Source organism: Quercus suber, unplaced genomic scaffold, assembly GCF_002906115.3.
Source record: "Quercus suber isolate HL8 unplaced genomic scaffold, Cork oak 2.0 scaffold_13, whole genome shotgun sequence".
In the NCBI taxonomy this organism is placed as follows: domain Eukaryota; kingdom Viridiplantae; phylum Streptophyta; class Magnoliopsida; order Fagales; family Fagaceae; genus Quercus; species Quercus suber.
Window position 1 is genome coordinate 1,592,069 of NW_027069478.1, and position 9,533 is coordinate 1,601,601.

The following is a 9,533-nucleotide window of genomic DNA, read 5'->3' on the forward strand; positions in this document are numbered from 1 at the left end:
CGAGCAAGAAGAACAAGGAAATTGGGTGAGTGGCTAAAGCTTCAAAGTTTGGTTTTTCCCTTGGTTTGGTTGATGAGAAAATGCAAGGAAAATGATGTTGAATTTTTCAATTCTGGGTTTATAATCTTGTTTGTTTCCCAAGAAAGCAAAGAAAAAGAAAATGAAAGGAAAAACACACACACACACTAGACTCATCACACACGCTCCGCCCATGAAATGAGACTATTTTTTTAAAGTTATTTTTCAATTTGAATTTATCTATAGTTAGTGAAATTACACAGAAAATGATTTTTAAGAAACTAAAATTTAGGATTTGAAAAAAGTAAATTGCTAGATTTATGTGTGTGAGTTTTTGGGAAAAAAATGCATCAAACTGCATGAGATATATTTAAATAAGAGTGTGTTAATTTTTAAGAAACAAGTTTCTCTAGCAGTTTTTTTTTTTTTTTTTTTTTTTGAATTTTGTTGAATTACAATTTTAACCATATTTTTTTAAAAAAAAATTTAAGAATAAAAATTATCTAATTAAATAATATTCTTTTGCCCAACTGCCAGTTTTATGTACTTTCATGTAACTTTTAGGTGACCAAGTTATTATTTACGTGTAATCATGCAAGCAGAGCAAATGATTGAATGGCCGCAGGCTATGAAACTTAATTATTTCTCTTCATGGTGTAGGAATAAAAATATTGGGGTGTCCCCAGAGAAAAGCATTCAAGTTTTTTTTTTTTTTTGGAGCTAAGAACGATAGAAAANTTTTTTTTTTTTTTTTTTTTTTTTTTTGAATTTTGTTGAATTACAATTTTAACCATATTTTTTTAAAAAAAAATTTAAGAATAAAAATTATCTAATTAAATAATATTCTTTTGCCCAACTGCCAGTTTTATGTACTTTCATGTAACTTTTAGGTGACCAAGTTATTATTTACGTGTAATCATGCAAGCAGAGCAAATGATTGAATGGCCGCAGGCTATGAAACTTAATTATTTCTCTTCATGGTGTAGGAATAAAAATATTGGGGTGTCCCGAGAGAAAAGCATTCAAGTTTTTTTTTTTTTTTGGAGCTAAGAACGATAGAAAACCTTTATTAGACGGTAAACGAAAGATACAAGTAAAGCTAGATAAGAACTAGCACTGGGGGAACATCAACTAAACATTCACACTAAAACCACCCACACTAAGGTACGTTTGGATAGTACTTATTGTTGCTGAAAGTTGCTAAAAACTGATTATTGCTGAAAACACTATAGTAAAATAATTTTTAAATGTGTGAATAGTACTGTGGGACCCATTTTTAATATTAAATATTGCGTAAACATACGTGAACAGTGTATGCACAGTACATGCACAGTATTTTTTCTCCCAAAAGTCCGGCTGAAAAAAAAAAAAAAAAAAAAAAAAACGGAAAACGCAACGCTACTTTGAGTGAAAAGTAGTGCTATCCAAACCGGGTCTAAAGCACCAGTCCTCTCTATACTCTTTGTGCTGCCATTAAACGCCGATTTTCCCCCCAACAATCATTCGCACTTCCAAAAATAAACTTCAGGTGAACCTGGACCTGCACAAAATAGAACCTTTTTCTTGCATTTCAGATCTACCAAGCCGTGAATCTAATTAATTTTAATTCTCTGTTAATCAACTTCCCAAAGACAATCGGAATCCTTACAGCTTTGACATCAATTATAAAATAATATTGTTTGGCTTAGGACTTTACCTGTTAACCAGGTTTAAGCCTTGCATGCTCGACTGATGGACAGCCTGAGAATGTGAGATAATTTAAAACAGATTTATCTGCATACTTTCTATCCTAGCCAAAATTGGAGGCTGACTAGGGTATTTTCATAACAAGTATTCAAGAATTAAATAAAATGTTATACTAATACTGAAAATTGATGATCTAGGAAGAGAGATAAGGTTTACAAATGGTATATTGTTTGCCAAAATATACCATTCAATGAATCAATAATTACACTTTTTCAGCAATATTGAAAAACAAAAGTATAACCGCTCCATCCGTAAACAAAATATTGAACTAAAAAATTATTTTTATTCTTGCTATCACTAGACCTTAGCATTTCCCTTATCCTTCTTGCTTCCGCTAGTGTTGTCCTTCTTTGTACGACTTTGACTTGATTGTTGAGTACCCATATTTGATTGCCTACTTTCTTTGTAAATTCTGGGGCCTTGATTGGGTCATAGAGTGTTTTTGGCCACTGTTCATGGCTTGGACAGTAATGTATACATAACTCTCAAGTAGCTCTCCATGCTCAATTATTGAAGACTACATTTGATGCAAATTTGAGATCCTTCTCAAGCTATACACTCTTCATGCCAATGCGCTGGTTAAACTCAGGGAACCTAGGCCTTGAATCCTCTTCATCATCAGATGACCCTTCTGCACTCCTCAACTCATCACTATCCCCATGGTCTGAGTCTCCTTCACCATCCCAAACTCCCTCAAGCTACTTATCCCCAATTGCTCTATTGATTCCATCATCCTCCGTACCAAAATCTTCATTTATATCATCATCAGATTCAGAAAAATCACTCAAATTGTAATCTTCATCATCCTCGTCATCCTCCACATCAATTGGAACATTAACAATTTCAAATTGGCCATCAGACTTAATAGGTTCATATTGGGATTGAGGGGCTTGTACATTTGGCATAGAAGGTGAATTCCTAGGAAGTGTCAGTGGACATTCATCCATGGCTACAACACAAAATTAACAAGAACATTAATAGAAGAACTGAAGAAAAAAAAAAAAATATATATATATATATATAGTGAATGGTGGGGGGTAAAAAAATGACTTGAATGCAAAAAAAGGACACTTCAATTAAGCTCACCAAAGCACACAAGAATACAGCAGTGAGATATACAAATGTCACATGAAAGCAGACAATTGATAGAAGTGATAATTTCTAAAGCAAATTTCCATTTTATATTGTTGTTATGTAACTTCATCCCATGGCCTCATCCCTCTCATACACAGGACTGTGACCCACAATTGCATCAATATTTCTGCATATAAAGATTAAGAAAAGAAAAAGCAAATATGTTTGAAAAGAAATGAAGCACTCTAGTTATCTTATGTAAGTCGTTCATTAAATCACAACATCACAAGTGAAAGACAACAATTTCATCTCCTGCTCAAACATCTCAACAATAGAGTGGGCATGCAAGCTAAAAAGTGCCAGACCTCATATCCAGCAGAATAATACATGCATAAATATACATGAATAAAACTACTAAACTTCACCTTGCAAGAGATGTACATCACTGCTATATGTAAAAACCACAAGTTCAAGTGGCCTATTTATCTATTATTCTAATAGACCACTACTGATAAACGGACCACAGCTACTAATATGACCACTCCTGCCAATGTCAAACAGTTCTATGGCATACTCAAAAGCAACACTCAATGACCCCAAAGGTGGAATCTAATTTTAACAACTTGGACTTGAGTTCTTAAAATAATGCAGTAGCCATATCCCACACAGGCATTTAATCAAACAATTGTATGGCATACTCAAAAGCAACAGCTCTATAGAACCTCAAAAATCAAACAAACAAGAATTAACCAACCAAGAATAAAACCAAACCAAAAATTTCTACTATAGAAATTCGCACATGGATATTAAAAAGAAAAAAGAGTATTCTTTGTGGATTTAAACTCAGGGAAAGAATGGNAATATTTCTGCATATAAAGATAAAGATAAGAAAAAGCAAATATGTTTGAAAAGAAATGAAGCACTCTAGATATCTTATTAATCGATTCATTAATATCACAACATCACAAGTGAAAGACAACAATTTCATCTCCTGCTCAAACATCTCAACAATAGAGTGGGCATGCAAGCTAAAAAGTGCCAGACCTCATATCCAGCAGAATAATACATGCATAAATATACATGAATAAAACTACTAAACTTCACCTTGCAAGAGATGTACATCACTGCTATATGTAAAAACCACAAGTTCAAGTGGCCTATTTATCTATTATTCTAATAGACCACTACTGATAAACGGACCACAGCTACTAATATGACCACTCCTGCCAATGTCAAACAGTTCTATGGCATACTCAAAAGCAACACTCAATGACCCCAAAGGTGGAATCTAATTTTAACAACTTGGACTTGAGTTCTTAAAAATAATGCAGTAGCCATATCCCACACAGGCATTTAATCAAACAATTGTATGGCATACTCAAAAGCACAGCTCTATAGAACCTCAAAAAATCAAACAAACAAGAATTAACCAACCAAGAATAAAACCAAACCAAAAATTTCTACTATAGAAATTCGCACATGGATATATAAAAGAAGAAAAAGAGTTTCTTTGTGGATTTAAACTCAGGGAAAGAATGAAAGGAAAAAAAATACCAGGTGCTGGGTTCTTGAACGGTGCGGCTGAACCACCAAGGCACTGCCGGGACAAGGGCGGCGAGACAGTGGAAGGAAGCTCTGCGGTGGCTTTGATTCTACCTCCTCCCTCTCTCTCTCTCTCCTTTCTGCTTGTCAGAGGTCTCTCTTCTCCATCGTGTTATTGAATTTGTTTTGTGAGGATGGGGGGAACACGTGTATGTCACATGCTTATATTCTGACAGTTTTTTAACGTTAGACTATCTGAAATTCTAATTTACTTTCTTTTTTTTTTTTTTTTAGAAACGAAATTCTAATTTACAGGTATGTATACTTTAACGGGTAAATTGGTCGATATGATAGTTTAGAGAGTGTTATAGCCAATGGTTAAAAGCTTAGGGGGTGTGTTGGTATTTTTTCCATTTTTTAAATTACAACCAACTTTCTAAATCCTCTTAATATATAAAGATAAACTGTTAGGTTTAGTATGTGCTAATTTTTAGAAAAAAAATGTATTAAATGTGTGCGAGATATATTTAAATAAAGAGTACTAATTTTTAGAAAAAAAATTCTCTTGTACTTTTTTTTTTTTTTTGGAATTTTGTTAAATTACAATTTTAACCCCATTTTTTTATTTTTTAAGAATAAAGATTATTTAATTAGATTATGGGTAAATTTGACATTTTTTAAAGACATAACTAACTTTCTTTTTCAAATTTACTATTTTAACTCTATTTTTAAGTTGTTGGTTAATTAATTTAGGGGTATTTTTTTATAGGAATAAAAGTAATAACTAACTTTCTGAATCCTCTTAATATATATTGATGAAAGACACATGGCACTTGTTTTTTTAAAGTTTATGCTGACGTGACAATACATGTGAAAGTTTATGTGACAAAAAAATAATATTTTATTTTAATCGTTACGTCAGCATTTTCTATTCATTACTTAATAGTTGGAACAATTTTGACACAATACCAAAATATTAGAGACCAAATTGATATATTTGAAATGTTATGAATTAAATTCAAATATAATGTAAAGGTTAAGGACTAATTATGTAGTTTACCCAATAAATAAATTGGAGGTCTTAGGTTCAATGCATGAAAAAAAAATTGTGAAAAATTATTAATTACCTCTTGATTACATTGACATGGTACTTCATCATGTCATATTAAAGATGAATCTCATGGTAAATTTAATTGATAATGGAACTCACCATTCATGTGAGATGAAAAAATATTATCTCGTTGTACTCTTATGGAGTAATTACTCCTAAATATAAAAGGTTTTGAAATAATTTTTTTTTCTCTACTTGAATTGAAATAATCTTTGTAGAAGTTAAATTCAATTTAAGAAACTATGTTAGAATAATTATTTGGAAAATGTGGGATTTTCAAAAGCTTGTGTGACAACATTCAAAGTAGTCAACAAAAAGTCAAAAGTTTTCTAGTCATTAATTCATATAGCTTAAGGGAAAGTTCAACAAGAAATATATATATACTATTGTACTCACAAAAATATTTATATATGATTACTTATTTATTTAAAAATTATTAATAAATACATAATAGTCCATTATAGACTTTTGTAAAAAAGAATATACATGTTTTAATTAGAATTTATTTAGAGAAAATAAAATATAAAAAATAAGGAATTTAATCATTATTATATTTATTAATAAGGATTTATTATGATTGTGTTTGCATATGAAACTATTTAATCTACCATTTAAAGAAAATATGATGTGGAAAAACTTTGATGGAGGGTGTAAATATATGAAGTTTTATAAGAAATCCTTAGGCCCTATTTGATTGGGATGATTTTAGGGGGATGGAAATGGGCAAGGAAAAATGGGAGGGATTTTGAATGGTTGAGGTGTTTGGGTGGGGCATAATTTTGGTAATGTGCAGGTGTTTGCTTCTTGAGCCCACTATTTGGAGGGGTTTTGTTTTTTTCCCCAAATTTGGAAGCAAGTCGTCTTAGATAGATCATTACCCATCTACTTCTCTTCTCCACCCCCCGCCCCCCCCCTAGCTTTCCTTTTTCTTTTTCAACGTTAGTTTTTTTTTTTTTTTTTTTTTTGGGAACCTTCAACGTTAGTTTTTGAATTTTCCTTATATTGTGAAACATTTATAGGGATATGATAATTGTTTTAAATTACACCATTATCTTAGTCTTAGTAGACATTATTATATCTATTTTGTGTTTAACTACACACAAGTATGTGAGTTTTCTTTGAAATATACTCACTATGTATATTTTTCTCTTGTAGAAGATTAAAGCTAGTCAACTAATCATGCAGACATGTGATAACGCCTTAAGATGTATATATAATATATATTTATGTGGGCATCATCTCCTTATTACTATGTTTAATTTGTATAATTAAGTTATGATTTGCATTAGTCCCTATTATTAATCTTTACATAATTTCTTAAATAAGGTGTCATTCATTGTGTGTAACTTTCTACTTTCAAGAAATCATGTGAAATAATGAGCTTACAAGAGTTTGTGAGAGAATGGAGGTTAAACTAAAATTAAAGAGAATGGGCGTCATCTCCTTATTACTATGTTTAATTTGTATAATTAAGTTACAATTTGCATTAGTCCCAATTATTAATCTTTACATAATTTCTTGAATAAGATGTCATTCATTGTGTGTAACTTTCTACTTTCAAGAAATCATGTGAAATAATGAGCTTGCAAGAGTTTGTGAAAGAATGGAGGTTAAACTAGAATTAAAGAGGAGCTAAAGTACCATGCTTAAATGTCTAAGGAGGTGTAGCTGGAGTGCTTGGGTCGTTTACCATGTTTGGAAGCTTCAAATTAATGAAAGAAATCAAAGAGGCATAATCTGAAAAGGATAATATCATATTTGAGCACTAATCAATATTTTGGGTATATTTCTCTCCTCAAAAATCCATTGACTCAAGGCTGAGAATTAAAAAGGAGTTAAAGGACCATGCTTAAATGTATAAGGAGGTGCAGCTGGAGTGATTGGGTCGTTTACCATGTTTAGAAGCTTCAAATTAAGGAAAGAAATCAAAGAGGTATAATCTGAAAAGGAAAATGTTAGATTTGAGCATTGATTAGTATTTTGGGTGTATCTCTCTCCTCAAAAATCCAATTGACCCAAGGTTAGATGGACTGGAACCGTGACTTAAATATCTACAACTTTCCAGTTTTTAGTTTTCCAAAATTCACATATTTTGATGTCCAAAATTAACTTACAAGTTACTGTTGAAAATCTGGATGAAAATTAAATAGTCAAAAGTTTTATTTTCTTTGTACACTTTTACATTAGGGTTTTTTGAAGGGGGGCTGCGGAGAAAGAATTTGGGAGACAAGAACTTGTATTTTCTTTTACCTAATGGCAGCCTAAACTCTTAGTTAGGGCTAGGGGTTAAGTTTCTTCTATACGATATGATAATTCATTATGATTCTTTTAAAATTTGAGACAACAACATATCTGATTATTCAGTTAGATTTCTTTTGATTTATTAGTTCTTCGATGCTTTCAATAAGTTCAATCATATTTTTCTTACTGTTTAGATGAATTTCTAATAGTTTCAAATAGAAATCAAGTTTTAAAGTGAATGAGTTTTTCTAAAAACTATTAACTGCATTGTTCATCTAGGTTATAGTGTATTCTTAAATTGTCTCAGTTCAACTGAATCATAAGTCTTTCATTGTATAAGAAGAATCAATTATGAAATATATATTTTCTTATATCACAAATAATTTCATATCGATATAGGAAAACACCCCGATGCCCTAGTATTTAAAATATCTATTTAAACCAGTTGTTATTTAATTGTTAACAATCACCAAGCAAAAATTATTTTTCATCTTCACCAAAAGTGTTATTTATCACATTGTCTTGAATTTTCCCTACCCCTTATGGTTCAACCTCGGTACTCCAAGAATTGTATTGCTACGATCTCTTGTACTTGGGAGTGAGCAAACAATTTGGCACCGTTGCCGGGAAGTTGTTGTGTTTTTAGTGGCAAATTTATTTTGGAGCAAAGCATAACTGGTGGAAAATCTTCTATTAGTAACTTCGTTCCATTTTTCCCTTATTTTTAATTTTATTTTTCTGTTTTTCTTTTATTTTATTGTGCATTCACTTTTGCATGAGCGTTTGGGTTAGAAACAACATGCAACCAAGAGAATTCAAGGGTCAAGATCAATTGGGGCATGGTTTTGAAGCATTTGGCAAGTCAAAGATGTGTGAAAATTAAAAAAAAAATTAAAAAAAAAAAAAAGGAAAGAAAGAAATTCGTTCAAAGCAAAATTGAAAAAAATATCAATATGGAAACATCCTCTATTATCTTACTGTTTTTGTCAAAACTTTTTTGCAAAAATGTACCAATTTACTTGATTCTTGTGGTCACATAAGGAAGACTCGAAGATTTACAACTTTGTAGTTCACCACAAATTCAAAAAAAAAAAATCGTTTTGAAGGTCAAACATGGATTGGAAGCCAACAATAGACAAAATCATCAAAATTTTCTAGTTGAATGATTTGGCACATGAGTTTGAGATTTTTTTTTTTTTTTTTTTTTTTTTTGCGTAATTAAAAAGTAAAAGCAATTTGAGTTTTTTTCCCCCTAAATCTTTTAATTAATGTTGAACTTTGAGTTGTGCTTGTGTTGGGTTATTCTCAGGGAGTTTAGGTTTGATAAGGCGGTGTTATCCTATTAACCACTATCCTGATGAACCTTGACTTGCTTGTTCACTTGGTTTGCAGAGAAAAAAAAAAAGAGTTAAAATTTGGAGGCAGTAATAAAGGACCCATGAATTAAACTAGGTATAATGAAAATGGCTGCTTAGTTGTGAAGATCTCTTTTGGAATGGCTACCAATGAAAAGAGAAAGCTATCATTACCAATGAAAATGGCTACTTAGTTGTGAAGATCTCTTTTGGAGTGGCTACCAATGAAAATGGCTACCAAGGAATTAATAATACTACACTTACCTTTTTCTCCAAAAAAAAAAAAAAAAGGATCTCTTTTGGAAAAATAATAATAATAAAATACAAAAAAAATAAAAGGCAAAGAGAAAGAAAAAGGGGGTAAAAAAGAAAAAAAATTTGGGGGGGGGGGGGGGGGGGGGAGTATTTGAAGAAGAGAGCAATATACCCAAAGAGTCTACGTGACA

At 31.3% G+C, this 9,533-nt stretch overlaps 1 long non-coding RNA gene across 2 annotated transcripts; it reads right to left on the reverse strand.

Moving 5' to 3' along the window:
• Positions 1 to 1,543: 1,543 nt before the first annotated feature.
• LOC111991535 (uncharacterized) lies at positions 1,544 to 4,636 on the reverse strand. Of its 2 annotated transcripts, XR_010631526.1 has the most exons (3): positions 4,393 to 4,589; positions 1,715 to 2,713; positions 1,544 to 1,558 (listed from the first exon to the last, which is right to left on the reverse strand). It is a non-coding gene; the product is annotated as an uncharacterized LOC111991535 (long non-coding RNA). The 2 variants fall into 2 exon arrangements; XR_002880743.2 differs by lacking the exon at positions 1,544 to 1,558 and having other exon boundaries at positions 1,852 to 2,713; positions 4,393 to 4,636.
• Positions 4,637 to 9,533: the final 4,897 nt, after the last annotated feature.